The following is a 15144-nucleotide window of genomic DNA, read 5'->3' on the forward strand; positions in this document are numbered from 1 at the left end:
CTGCACGTGTAAGACATTTAATGGCTCCACCAGATCCTCCCTTGTGGTTCCTCTGCATACAGCCTATCACTTTGTAGCTAGGTTCTTTATTAAACTCTCTTCAAATTACCTTCATTTGAAAGTTCCATCAACTTTCAGTTGGCACCAGATTCACATTTAAAAAATTCTTATTACCCAAGTGAGAGCAGAAGAAAGTCCGTTCTGACAGTAGCATAGAAATGAAGGGTATAACATGGATTCCAAAATGATAGAGAGAAATCTGAATTTTAAAAAAGGGCTGCAAGGAAAGACTGTTCTTTGCTAAGGTTTGAGTTCTATAAAGGAATTCAAGTGAACCTTTATGGCACCTTTCACATTACGCTGCACAGAAAAAACAAACACGCAAACCTCTTAAACTAAATTCTTAACAGCAAGATGGAACCAAACGGTGGTTGCTAAGTTGGCGCCAGAACCAAGTTAATGTCTGGGTGTGCTGAAGGGCGTGGAGCCACACTGCTCATACATAGAGGTGATTAGGCTCAAGTAGGTATAACAATAAGTAAGAGGATAACCTGGCAGGTGGGTCATGCAGTGGGGTGTATCAACCTGTCCAGTCTTGGTTCTGAGGATTCAGGTAGGTAGTGTACATCAGGAGGAATGGATCCCTATCGTGAGATGTAGGTCGGAGTCCAACTCCATCTCCTGGGGAAGGGCTAAGGGCAAAGGCAAAACACATGCTGGCTGGACAAACGGCAACAAGAATGCATATCACTGCATCTCTTGCATGTTTCCTTAAAGCACCCCGTTGCGCACCAGCCTGGAGCAAGGCTGACAGCGATGGTCAGGTCGATCTAATCATCTAATCACGGGGTATGGAAGGCCCTAACATCCCATTCACAGGGCTGCCAAGCTCTGAAGGTGTGCCCGCCTATGCTCTTATCATGTGGGCAAAATGTCTATTTTCCTCATATGTTCCAAAAGCTGCAACACTCTGGTGCATCTGCAGAAACACCAGTGTTCCTCATCCGTGTCTCTCAAGTTGAAGAATATAAAATAGGGCAGGCATAAAACTAATGGAATTGCATTATTAAATTCTATTTCCTATGCGATTCCTTTCCATGGTGAAAAAAAGGGAATTCAGAAAATGAAATATTTTCAACATGAGCTTTTTTCTTGGGTTTAAACATGTGTTTTGATTTATAGTCTCTAAGGACGATGTATAGAAAATGGCTTCTTAAATTAACACATCAATTACTTAAACTAAATGGATAGGAATGATTGCACTGAAACAATAAATAACCTTTTATAAGGAACATTTTACAGAAGATAAAATATAGATGGTCCCTTTGACTTATGCAGGTACTATATTAATCACTGAGGTGTAAATTATAGAGGTGAAGAGTTTACACTTCTTTCCTTTGTGTTCAGCATTCTGATAAATGAGTGCCTAATGTGACAAGAAAAGATAACATAATGAATATCTTATTATGCTTGAAGGAACATGAAAAAAAAAAAAATGACTGACACTGTATTTTGTTCCAGGTAGGAAAAAAAAAGCAAGCAGTTCCTGGCCTGTGATACTCCAGTTAAGGGTGTCTGACTGACGGCATGTTGGCACCAGCATTGAGGGAAGTGATGGGCTTCAGCTCCAGGTGAGTTCAGTTCTCCAAGACACAATATGTGCCTATGTCTGACTCTTGCCCACTGAGTTCATGAAGTAACTCCATCAAGCCTTTTACCTTTTCAAAATATCGGGCTACTGCATTTTTTGAAAAAAGATTATTGTTTTTAAGTTGCTGTTTTAAAGTTAATGTGCATTCTTTTCTTTTTCCCTTTTGATGTTAATGATAGAATAGGTAATTATGAATGAGTTCCCTGCTCAACTGAATGTCAAAATACCTGAACTACAAGTAGAGTGAAAGATGAATCTTCACACAGTATTTGGGGCTAAGAGAGAAGGATATTTACAGAAGTGACCAAAGTGGGAGCCCAGAGTAATTAAACATTTCAAAATTACAGCTTCTCATAGCCTTTTTAATGGCAGGCACTAAAGGCTGAGTTACCCTTGAGAATCTACACTTATGTCACTTCCAGAGTTATGCAATTAGAGCAGGCAGATAATGGCATAACTCAAAAGACTCTCTGATATCTGGTTTTCAAATCATAAGAGATCAGAAGTAATGGTCAAACGTATCCTTTTGCTGCACAGAATCTAATTATGATTCTTTCTGAATCTGTACCTTCAGCAATCTGTAACTCAGGATGTATACATCACCTGCTGACATTAATATGAAACTTTTGTGTGTTGAATAGAGCAATAGTCTATAGATTTAGAGAATTAAATATATGAATTTTTAAAATTCATTATTTTTTTTGTTTGTTTAATTTGCAAGACCTACATACTTGGCCTACATGCACATCTTATTGTAATTCATATAGAATCTCTGCCTTCCACAGGTTCAAAGGCTAATAAGACAATAAGAAGATAAGCTAATTAAAACAACTAGGACAGGTGCTATAAAAAGGATATAAGGAACATGCAATAAGAATTTTGTCTGTTTATCAAATATGTTAATACCTCCTTTTGACACAGTGATACTGTATCTAGTGATTTAATGTAAGACCATAAATAGGACATCAAAAAAGTTTTAAACAAAAGATGTTTCTCATAGTCTGCTTTGATAGCAGTGAGAATGGTAATCAGCCCAAATACTTAACTGTATAGAATTTATAATTGTTTTCAAATATTGAATTTCTGTAGAACTATTCAAATAGATACTTTAAAGAATACTTATGCCATGGAAAAAGAAGCAGGTACATTTTTAAATTTAAAGAAATCAGGGTGAAATATGTCCTTATAGGATAACATTTGTATGTTAATGGAGAAAAAAGAAGGGAAAAGAACTATATGATGATTTTCATTGTTTTTACTTTTAACTTACTTTTTTTTCCCCTGATGTTTCACAATTGATATTTTACTATAATCAGAAAAAATAAAACTTTTAATTTTGAACATTAAGTCATTGTTTTTTATAAGATAACGGTAACGTTGTAGATGAATAAGGTCATGAAAAAAATAGTCATCATATTTTCCAAAGACACTAAACATCAGGTTAAAAGCAGAATTGGAATACAATCTTATATGTGTGTTTAAGAGTAAAGGCATACTTACATAGGTTTTTATTTATAACAAAAATATATAAAATTTTTGTTTAAGTAAATGAGATTTTGGTAGAGTGAAGAAATTCTTATTTAGTAAATGTGTAAAGGCACCAAAGAAGGGGTAAAATTTGAGTAGGGCCTTGAAGGCTTAAAATACAGAAATGAGCTTTCATCATTATTGATAATAACTAAAGTTGACCTTTTGAAATGGATGAATGTACATATTATGTTCACTTATATTGTTCCACTTTTGATTTGTAGAAAATAATAGCATAAGTGCTGCACATTGCATAAATTTGAATATCAATATACTTTTTTAAGGCTTAGACCACATAATCAATTTGATATATTAAATACTATTTTTTATCATACACTTACACTTTGTAAATATGGCTTCATTTTAAACAAAAATTACATCATCATATAAGTAATTATAAGAAAATATTCATCAAACATTTGATAGTTATTTGTTTTATTGCCATATTCTTCTTCAATTCTTATTTTTTCTGACTTTAATGATGCATGAATAAGTTGTACATTTATTTATCTAAAAACAGAAGAAATAATTCTAATTTATCATGTGAATATCTCATTTTAAAAATGAAGTTTCTAAAGAATATTGGTAGTGTTCTCTACCACAGATTTCTCCGTGTCTAACTTCCCCATGAACTGTGAGTTCCTACATCCATCCTTTGCTCTTTTTATTCTTATTGTATATTCTGCTTAGACAATCACACTGACATCCATGGCTTCAATTCATATGTATATATATGTATATATGTATGTATATATATATATATATATATATATATATATATATATATATATATGAACCCACACTCTAATTGTGCATTACATCGATATACCAAATGAACCACAGGTATGATCCTCACCTAGGCCTCGTTCCTTCAGATTCCTCTTTAGTGGAGTCTCCGCTTTCCACTCTCCCCCGTATCAAATATTAAAAAGCAGAATCCTGCTTGACAGGGAAAGGTGTCTATGAGGGGTTGCCCAGGTGGACTGAGTAGGCCTGAATTATCCCTAATGAATAGGAGAAAGGTGCAAGCATGTTAATAATTTATTGGCATAAAAATAACTTTTATTAATAATTGTAATTATTTTTCTCCCTTTTTCTATCATAAGTGAATTTAGTCTTGGTAATTCTACATTATTTTCTTTTTTATGCTTTTTCCCTCCAATATGCACATTATAAATGTGTGAGCTAACATTAAGTGGAAACTAGGAGAAAGGCAGAAAAAATGTGTATGATAATAGTTTAGAGTTGTGAACATACCAGCACAGGTGTGGAGGAACAGATTTGGTATTGGTTGGCCTCGGCTCAAATATTTATTCTGTCGTGAATGTGTTAAGAAGCCCAGAGCATACTATTCTCCTCAAGCCTTTGAGGCTTAATTGTTTGTTAGTTATAAATGGTCCTGATTCTATACATCAACTAATGCAATGTTTGTGGAAGTCTTTTAGAAATGTTTAAAGACTTTTCGGGTATGAATATTGATTGATGTTACCTACCATAAAGAATAGATACAACTTACCAAAACACACACACGTGTGCATATGTGTGTGTTCTCGTATGCATAGAGAGAGAGAGACTGCTTCTCCTGAAGTAGGAGTAGTTCTTGTTTCTGTAGTGAAATACCACTTTTGCTTTTCAGTAATGTACATTTAAGTAAGTACTTGCAGAGAAAGTTTTCTGCTTTTCAGTTTAATATAGCTAGCCTGCCCATCAAATCAGCATCGTTCAGTAGTTCAGGAGGTGTTCTCTCTACCTTTGATCACGAAGGAAATTCAGTTCTGGACCAAATCCCAAGATAATGAGCTTGGCAACACAAAGCAACTTCATTTTATGAAATCCACTCACGAAATAAATGTGGTATGAAAATTAAGACAGAATATTGAGATAGCATTGATTCATTGATCTGGAAATCATTCTAACTGTATAATAATAATAACACTCCATAACCTAAAATTTAAGCTGCAGCTAACATCACAGGGCAACAACAAGCATTTCATATTATTAACAACTCTAGTAACATTGAATTTTAACAATTGGATTTACATTTGCTTCAAGTACTATAATTAGTATATTTTGCAAACAATAATAAAATACTGGAAATTATCAGAGGATGAGAATTTGTTCATACGAATCAGTATTCATTAGTCATTCAAAATCATATGCCAAGAATAAATCAAAATGTATTTCATGTTGGTCTCACTGAAACCACTCAAGTTCCAAATAATGTATAGTAAAATATGGGAAAATTAGATCATCACAAACCAAAACTCTCAACTGTTTTTGTTTGTTTGTTTGTTTCATTGTGTTTTTTTCTGTGTTTTTTATTCACATTTCTCAAGAAAATGCAAGTGACATGTAAATAGACCAGAGCTAAAAAAAATGAGACTGACTTCCAAATGATGGTTCTCAATAACTAAAAGTTGACATGATTCAAAACATGTTAAGTATCTACTATGCAAACTGTATCTCCCTAGACCTGTGAAGAATACAGATACTCAGAAAGTATATCCCCCTTCAAGGAATTACCGTCTACAAGAAAAGATATCATTGATAGTACTAACATACTCTTTTATGCATAGATACATATAGCATATGTATTCACATAACTATTTATTAGTATTAGATGACAAAAGTTAAGGAGAGACCAGGAAACAAATTTTCTCCAACTTTGATTTGTGTTAGAACAACTGAAAAGACTTCTTGAAGGAAGTTGAATTTGATATAAATCAAGCAGTAATGATATGCAGGCTGGGAATGGCATTATAGATAGAGGGAACAATATGTATGCAAAAATGACTTTGAATGTGGAGGACAGAGAAAAGGACAGCTAGCAATTTTTATTTATTTATTTATTTATTTATTTATTTACTTATTTAATTTTTATTATTTTTTTTTTAAGTAAAGAACAAAGAAAAGGATGGAGATTGAAAAGAAAAGGATGGAGATTAATTTTGGTCATTTTGAATTTTAGCCCAAGGAATTTTTTCTTTATTTTGTGATCCTCCTGCAGTGACCTGTGGGCTTTATATTGTGTTGGACCCTAAAACATCACAAGTACAAATGTTTTTAAATATTTTTTTCTAACTTAATATGAAAATGATTAAGATTTTATGGTGTTGGAACATATAGTAGTTACTATTAATCTGTGAAGTCCATAGCTTAAATATCACATAGGTAATAAGCAAAATTCACCCCCTATGGAATAAAAAATGTAAAACTAACTCAACACTTTTTCCACATTCAAATACAGTTAATTTTCCACAAAAAAACATTATCGCTCTCAAGGCTACAAATCAACAGTACTTGCAACTATTACACTAATCTTGACATATTACAAAAAACTTTTTTTTCATTTGTAGTAAACAGAAATTTAAATTTATGATGACAATGCTGAAAAGGTATAGATTAAAATACAAATTTTATGGTAACAAATATTCAGTAACATTTTTTATCTTTCTAAACAAAGGCTAGTGGGTAAACCATAGCTTCATTTTCTCAAACCACTTATGTCAATTTCTTAGTTTCTTTTGAAAGTTTTTTATCACCAGTTAGGTATTTTAGCCTCTGTTTGCAACTATCATTTTAGTCAAGAATGAGTCAAATATATTTGAGGCTTATAAATTTTATTTCTACTGTTTATCTGTTCAATTAGTGATACAATTATCATCACATTTACCAACATTTTAAATTATGGATAGATTTATTTTTGTTTGTTTTTCCTTCTTTTCCTTCATCTTCCCTCTTCCATTCATTGAACAAGTTTTTGTTGACGTAAAACATTTTGTCAAGTTGTGAAAGTCTACTTTCACATCCTCTTTTATATCATCCCTTTTTCTTTCCATTTTCCCCTGCCTATCCCCTTTTCCAAATTCAATTATTTTTTTCTTGGCCAATTAAAAAAAGTTTTCTTACTGGTTATTCTATTAGTGTCTCATATCCATTATTTTTCCTCTTAATTTTATTATTGACTTAGATATAAGCACTGTCATATAGTTATCATTCCTAAAAAAAATGGCGTCTCTTTTATTTATGCTGAGTTTTTGAGGGCTTAACATGGTGGCAGAATATTATATAGAATTATGAGATTAGAGTTAGAAACACAAAACTGAAACTTAGAGAATAATTTGAATCTTAGTATATAGATTTTAGATTCCTTCCCATAAATAATAATTTAACATTATCATGGAACAGATGAAGATAAAAGAAAAAAGAAAAAAAATAGGTGCTAGAATAAAAATTCTTTTGAGATATGAACATTAGAAGACAGGTGAATAATGATGAATGAGAGAAGGAATAATCTCAGGTTATAAAGAGATGTAAGAAAATTTTGAAAGAAAACAGTAAAAAAAAGTTACCAGTGTTGTCATCTGCTGGATGTTGAAAAAAATAATAAAAGACCAGTAAATTAAATATTTCTGTTTAATAAAAATGAAAACAATCCTTTAAAAATATTATGTGAAGTGAAACAAAATTTTATGGTTATCTAAAAAGGTAAATCAATATCCTTCATGGATTCTTTATAAATATATAACCCCCTTCAATGTTCTTATAGAATATAAGACCTCAAATATAAAAATGTCAACTGTTGCCCTCCTTTATTCTTGATCAATGACAGATGTTGGAGATGACAGATAACATTGAAAACTCAGATCTGACAATAGTAGACATAAATATACACTGCTCTCGTAGAGGGAAATATGCACGTTCCTGTTGAATAAGGCAATGTTGTTTTTGTTAATCTTACTGAACGAAAAGAATTTTCTTATGTTTTTAGGCATCACGAGCAACTTTTCTCTTTCTGAAATAGAATAAATGATCATTGACACTAAAATTTGTGGTATCTTAAATGTGTAATGATGTTTAATTCTTTTTGTTGCAATCTTCTGTAACAGTTAAGTAACGCCATCTATAATATAGACCAGTATATACCAGACGCTAAAGTCAAAGGGACTGATACTTGATATTGGTATGGGGAGGATACATTCACATGAAAGGTCCATTTTCTGCGTTAAAGGGGACAAGGAGAATCAGTGTTCTTCTTGCACTAGCTGTTTCTCAAGTAACTTTAATTCAAAATAATCAGTATGTCAAAGCGACATGTCGGGGTCGGGGCATATTCTACTTACCTTCCAGTTCATTTAATGTCCTGTTGGGTTTTAAATTTTATTATACTTTTAATTTATAGTAACTTTTTTGTTGATTGTTTATTATAGCATTTGGTTGTTTTATAGCACATATTCTTTTATTACTCCAATATTGATTACAGTATTTTTGTTGTGGTAGTTGCTGTTCTTTAACTCTCTATATTTTATCTCAGTTCTTTTTGGTTGTTATTGTAGGTCTTAGCTATAGGTCTCAATGATGTTGTGGATTTGCTCAAATGAGTGACCTTTGTTGCCAATTTGTATATGAGAATAGGGTTTTAGAGTAGGAGCTGCTCTTATAATTGGCTGCTGGTGTTCTGAAAATCAATCAGGGGAAGGGAGTTACAGGTGCCTTGATTAATAAGTATGTCAACTTCAAATAATAGCTCTGTCCAACGGCTAAAGTATCCCAGGTGCATTTTCTCCAGAGAGAAAAACTTGTGGAATATGGGGTTTGGAGTTTGGGAAATAGAGAGGTAATTAATTGCCAGCTATGGGCGACAAGAAAACAACCACTTCAGAATTGTATGAATTTTTTCCTTTTCAGAACTGCACCTCACCCTGTCTTCTGAAACATTCAGTTGTTCCAGGTTCTGGGCTGCTTGGAAGTTTCTGTGTGTGATGAACTGATTTCTAGTGTATACTCCACACTTTGGCACACGGAGAGGACTTTCTCAGCAATGCTACAGCAATTGTCCTTTGTCTATCTGCATCCTACCCTCCACAACTTATTGAATAGAGTACAGTAACAGCATGACTCTGAAACCAAACTGCCTAAGTGTGAATATTAGCTTTACCATTGACTGAATATGTGATGATTAGCAAGTTGCTTAATATTTCTGTGCCTCCATTTTTTTCATCTGTAAAATGATAACGATAGAGATGTTACGGATACTAAATGAGTTAGAACAAGGCCTGCCACATAGTGTCAGCTGTTTGTCAAACTCGCTATTATTGTCATCTCTCGTCTGCTATCTCCACGTTAATTCTAAGCCCCTAGAAGTTGATTTAAAGAGAAATATGTTGCTTTCATTTGCCTGAAGTGTGGGGGAGGGTAAGCGATTAATACCCACGGCCAAATCATTAGTTTACAAGGAAATATTAAGGCTTTTAATTTTATTATCTTTATTCCCCTGCCAATTTGTTTTTCGGAAAAATATTTTTTTGTGTAATTAGTAAGTTCTCTATTAGCATAATCCTTAATTTCATCTTCAGAACAAGAATAACTTTTGAAACACGCAGGTTAATTTCCAGGATTTTATTTATCTCTATGAAAATACTCATTCTATTTTCGAAGATATTTTGCTTCAGAATTGTATGCATGAAGTCTCATAAACTCTTCCAAAATCATTGACTGTTATTTGTGTGAAAACTTATGTACAGGATGATTTAAGGACACCTCCCAATTAATATTATAATATAAAATTTTACAAAAAAGGGAAGTTTATTTTACTATGTGTAACCTATTAAACAGGCAGTATAATCCCCATCTTCTGTGCACAGATATTTATGTTATAGAATTTCAGTTATTTAAATATTTATAAAGTGAGAGTTGAGAGCAGTACTTTTGAAAAGCAGTTAATAATGAACAGACATCAAGGGAGCTATCATTATAACAGAAAAGTGCTTTGCAACTCCAATAATTTCAGTGGTGCAGAAGCAGCCCATCAAATTTAATTAAAAGCAGTCAAAAATAAACTGAGAAACTGAACTGTAAAAAGCTGTCCTTTGCTAAAGGCAAAAGGAAAGCAAGGGAGAGCCTTGAAAGTAGTAATGAATTAATAAGCCTTACTGCCTGCAACATGTAATGCACTCTGTCAGATTTTAGTATCAGTTAAACTAGATTAATAGAGCAATCACTGATTCTCTATCTTTAATCCTTCTCTGTCCTTCCCCTACTATATGCTCCCATGATAGATGGAAGCCTGAGTGGGTCAAAATTTCAATTAATTTCTCTGCTCAGTCACTTTTTAAATAATGCTGGCATCTATATTTGCTGGACACCAGAATTCTCCATGATATTTTAAAAGCAGAAATACATTTAGTTATTGACAGGCTTGCAGCCCTTATTTCCAGAGAGGCTTATTTCGTTTTTATTCAACAGAGGAAAATAAATTCCCCTGCAACGTGAGTGATTGACATCTCTTTCTACCACTAGGGGCTACCATGGTGAAGTGAATGATAAAGAGATTACAAGTTTATTTTGGCTGTAAATGCTCAGATTAATGTGAATCTGCAGAAACAGTAATACGAGGACAAAAACAATTTGCCCTCGATCGTTTTATTTTTATAATAATGTTCTTTAATGAAGCTAAAGCTTCCCTGCTGTGACCTTATTATGTATTTCAACATCAGTGAGAAATAGATTTCTCTGAGTTGTAAGAGAGCTCATGAAACAGCAGGGATATTGAAATACAGGATCAATTACTTCTGTGCAGTAATTTTGAACTTGAAATGGCAATAGCACAGCCTATGTAGACAAGAGGATAAACTGACTTATTGAAAAGCTGTGTACAAATTACACAAATGACAAAAACCTGAGGTAAACAAACTGTTTTGTTCTCTAATATCTTTCAACATGATTACACAGTGTCCCCTTACAGAATGAGTGCTTAAGATTCTGTTGTAGAAAAAGCAAACAAAATCTGAAAATAGAATTTGTTTGTAATTTAAATGTAAACTTTAAAAATATATTTAAGAATTGTTCTGAAAATTGCTCATACCACAGTGTATGGGTTAAATCTTAGCGGTACAGATGAGGATGGAGACAGAAAAGACTGTGGAAGTTATAAATGCAAAATTATCATTGCATACTCTAAAATTATTACTGAAGTACTCCAATTTGTGAAGTACTTTCATATTCATTATGTCATTCAGTACTGGCAACAATCCTAATAAGACTTAAACTCAAATAGGCATTGATATCTTACAAATGCTGCAGTAAGGAAGACTGAAACCCAGACAGGTTACATGATTAGCACCAGGCCATACAACTACCTTACTTGAAGCTGATTCCTAGGCCGAAGAAATAGCCCAGTACTCTTTGTTTCCTTTTAGTTTTTGCAAGAATGCCCAAGGATCAAAATGGAAATCATTTAGCTGTAGTAAAGTCAGTGTTACCAGAGTATATAATTTCCATTTCTATCTGCTGTATTCAGGCAGGAACTCCTCATTTGTTCTGATATGGAAATCACCTAGATTAATGGGCCTTGAGAGAATGGAAGCTCCTAAGTGTACTTCGAAGGAATGATTGTCCTGCAGCACATGCAGGACTCCACAGCAGTCTAAGGGATAGGAAACTGAAATAGCTGGAAAGGGACACTCCTTCAGTAAGGGCACATCCCTTGAAAGCCACATTCTTTCTTGGGCAAGGACTTGACCGCCTGAAGGGAGATTGAGATGGGGCTCGTGTAAGAACCTCAATCACCCTCGTCAGTGAGATTGACTAAGAGAAATTGTTGAGGGTCAGGGTGATAAAGTCCTGAGACTACTTAAAGGGAAGAGAAATGAACTTTCAAGGTTAGGATCGCAAGAGAATGGAGTAAGTACAATTAAGGAAAAGTGGAGGAGTAAGAGAAAAGGTGCTAAGATATCAGTGTAAGGAGCAAAGTACTGAGAAGCTAAGAGTAAAAGGTAGCTAAAATTCAAATAAGCTTGTTACTATTCTTATAAATCAAAGATTGTCATTAATTTGAGTATTTTAGTTTTTTTTAAAGCTATTTTCAATTGTTTCACGTGAGTCATTAAGACTGTCAGCTAACACTCTACCTTCTCAACATCAAGATTGGTATCGATATTTATAACGATAATCCATTGAGTCATGACTATGTGCCACTTTTCTAAGAACTCCAAATGTATGAACTATTATATACAATATAAACATGTTAACTATTATTAATCCTATTTAAAATATCAAGATAACAGTGTACAGCAAGTTTAAGTAGTTTTCCCAAGAAAAACTACGAGGTGGCAAAGCCAGGGACATTTAGCTCTACAGCCTTCACCTTACCACCTTTTAGGTTATTCCCTAAAATAATAATGAATCTGCTTGCTCATTAGGACAGTTTTGTTAGTTATTTGCATTTAAAACAACATTTTGGCAAACTCAATAATTTATGTGAATTTAAACTAGAATGATATTGTTTGAATATTCCCAGAATATTTTGTGTTGGGACAAAGCCAATTTTGCTTTATAAGATAATAAGAAGGACGCAAACTTAGCATTTTTTTAATAGTGTGATTATTTAAATTCCTTATGAAATACAAAACTCTAATAGCACTCTGTGACCTTATGTAAGAAAAACAATTGCCGTGATGCATGAAGATAAACACTAAAGCCTAATGTCACACTACATTTTCAAATAGGAACTTGAGTTATCACCATGTACTAGAACATGGTTTTTAGCATAATAGAATCTGTTATAAACTATGCTGAACATTTAATATTGATAGGTCAGCTGTGTGTATGTCTATGCACGTGCAGACACACAGTTGATCTTTATTCCTTATTTGTGAATTTGCTACTTGCTGAAATTTATTAGTAACCCCAAAAATGATGCTTATGGAACTCCATGGTTATTCAGACATGTGCAGCGCAGTGCAAATCGAAGTCTCCCCACACACATTTTCCCAGCTAAGGTGGAACAAGGTGATACTCTGCCTTCTTATTTAACTTTCATATTTATAAACAGGTGTCCTTTTCATGGTCTACTTAGTTGCTATATGCTTTTGCCTTTTTGTTTGTTTTTATGGCATTTTTTATTGTTTAAAACAGCCCCCAAGTGTAGTTCTGAAGTGCTGTCAGTGTTCTTAAGTGCAAAATAGCTGGAATTTGCTTTGTAAGGATATATATGTGTTAGATGCACTTCATTCAGGGATGAATTACAGTATTATTTGCTATATATGCAATGTTAATGCATTAATATATATTATATAAGGTATCTTTAAACAGAAACACACTTAAAATAAGGTTATATATTGATTGGTAGATGAATATATTGTGACTGAAGCTGGCAGGGACCTAACCCTGTATTTCCCCTGGGAGTAATGCTTCAGTGTTCACCAAGTTAGTATTCCCAGTGATTTCAGAGAATCTAACTATTGCAAATGAGATTTATACATCTTAGCCCTATCCTGGCCAAGACAGAACACCTCATTCCAATCCATTTCAATTCATGTGCCTTTCCAAGGTTCTCCGAAATCACCTGGAAGATCAAGTCAGAGACCAACTATATTTACTCTCTATAATATCTCATAAATTTATTTTCTGGAATAAGTTATATTATCTATCATCTAATATGATGGTGCTGTCTTCAAAATAGTTCCACTTTAATTATGTAATAACCCTGATATCTGCAACAAAAATCATGAATAGGTACCACATGAGAGGATCATTTCTCACAAAATTAACTTCATACATGATCAACATTTTCAAGTTAAGAAATAAGGAGCGAGAGAAGGACGATCAAATAATTGTTAGATAAGAAATCAGAAGAAATGATAGTGAATGAAATCTAAGGTGTAGATATATCTAAGTAGTCTAAGTAAGTCCCAGAAAGGAGGAAGATAGCATTTTTCTGAGACATATAAGACAGAAATAGAGATATAAAAATGAAAGAAGGGATAGGAAATGGTACATGAGGCAAACAAGCAAATCACAGAACTTTGAGAGGAGAAAATTTCTGTGAGGTTAGAGTTAATTATTTTAATTTTCAAATTAAAAAATAGCAAAGTCACTTGAAGATGCCGTATTTATTGAACACCATACTATGCATAGTCTTGCTTGGAACTGGAAATGTACTAAAGATGAATTAAACACAATGGCATACTCTTATGAGATTACTGTCTCATCCAAGATAAAAGAAATTATACAAACCATTGTGTTTCATTACACGTTATAGACTATATGCCAAAAGAAAATATAAATAAAAAGTTGTGAGGGCTTTTCTGAAAATAAAAGGAAACATTGCCTTTTCATTATAGTTCAGAAGCTTATAGGTGAAAACTTTTCTTCTTAAAAATTATGTAAACAAAATCTATGTTCAAAAGCTAATTTCTTTATGATGGCTTATTATATGATATCTTAAAACTCAAGAGTGGGGAAAGGCTTGTGCATCTTTGGTATCATCTGTAACGGCATTTGTTATTATAAAAGGCTAATGAACAGTGGGGACTGTAATGAGATGGCAATAAAGGAACATTGAGTTTTATGAAAATTCTTCAGGGAAATGTGCAAGCTGAAAAGATGTGTTTTCCCCTCTTGTGGTGTCTGTTCCTTGAAACTCACTATAGTGTATTTTCATTTAAAATACACACTTACAAATTAAACTTAGTGTCATTATTTCAAAATATTTTTTAGAAGGATGTATATTTTATTACCTACTTTTATTAACTCGATATATATATATATAATTTCAGAAAAAATACAAAGTTCAAATAAGTAATGATAAAAAATATAAATTTGCTTTTAATATCCGTATTTAGGTAACTGTAGATAATATCTATAGTTTACATCTGGATTTTTTCCATATATGTGTAAATATGTAAATGTGTATATATGTTTGCATCGTCATCATCATTGATTGTGTTTATTTAATGTTTTTGGAAACTGTACTCAGCATTATTTCAATTCATTGTTTAATACCCCCATTTTGTAGATGATAAAATCAGGCTTTGAAAGGCTGGAGTATTTGTTCAAGATATTGCGACCCTCACTGGGTGGCAGAGCTAAGATGTAAACCCCAGGCTGGCTGAAACCCATGATCTGTACGCAATATAGGCCACCATACTGTTTTGTAAACTGCTCTTTTCAGTAACAGGAGATTG

General features: G+C 33.0%; 1 protein-coding gene across 44 annotated transcripts in view; it reads left to right on the top strand.

Moving 5' to 3' along the window:
• PTPRD (protein tyrosine phosphatase receptor type D) overlaps positions 1 to 15144 on the top strand; it is a 2063955-nt gene that overhangs the window by 617775 nt on the left and 1431036 nt on the right. For all 44 annotated transcript variants that reach the window (XM_074330405.1, XM_074330404.1, XM_074330420.1 and 41 more), the window contains one exon: positions 1522 to 1631. The gene's annotated coding sequence lies outside the window, so the exon portion shown is untranslated. The remainder of the gene's footprint in view (positions 1 to 1521; positions 1632 to 15144) is intronic.

This window comes from Rhinolophus sinicus, linkage group LG04 (assembly GCF_036562045.2).
Source record: "Rhinolophus sinicus isolate RSC01 linkage group LG04, ASM3656204v1, whole genome shotgun sequence".
NCBI classification, from domain to species: domain Eukaryota; kingdom Metazoa; phylum Chordata; class Mammalia; order Chiroptera; family Rhinolophidae; genus Rhinolophus; species Rhinolophus sinicus.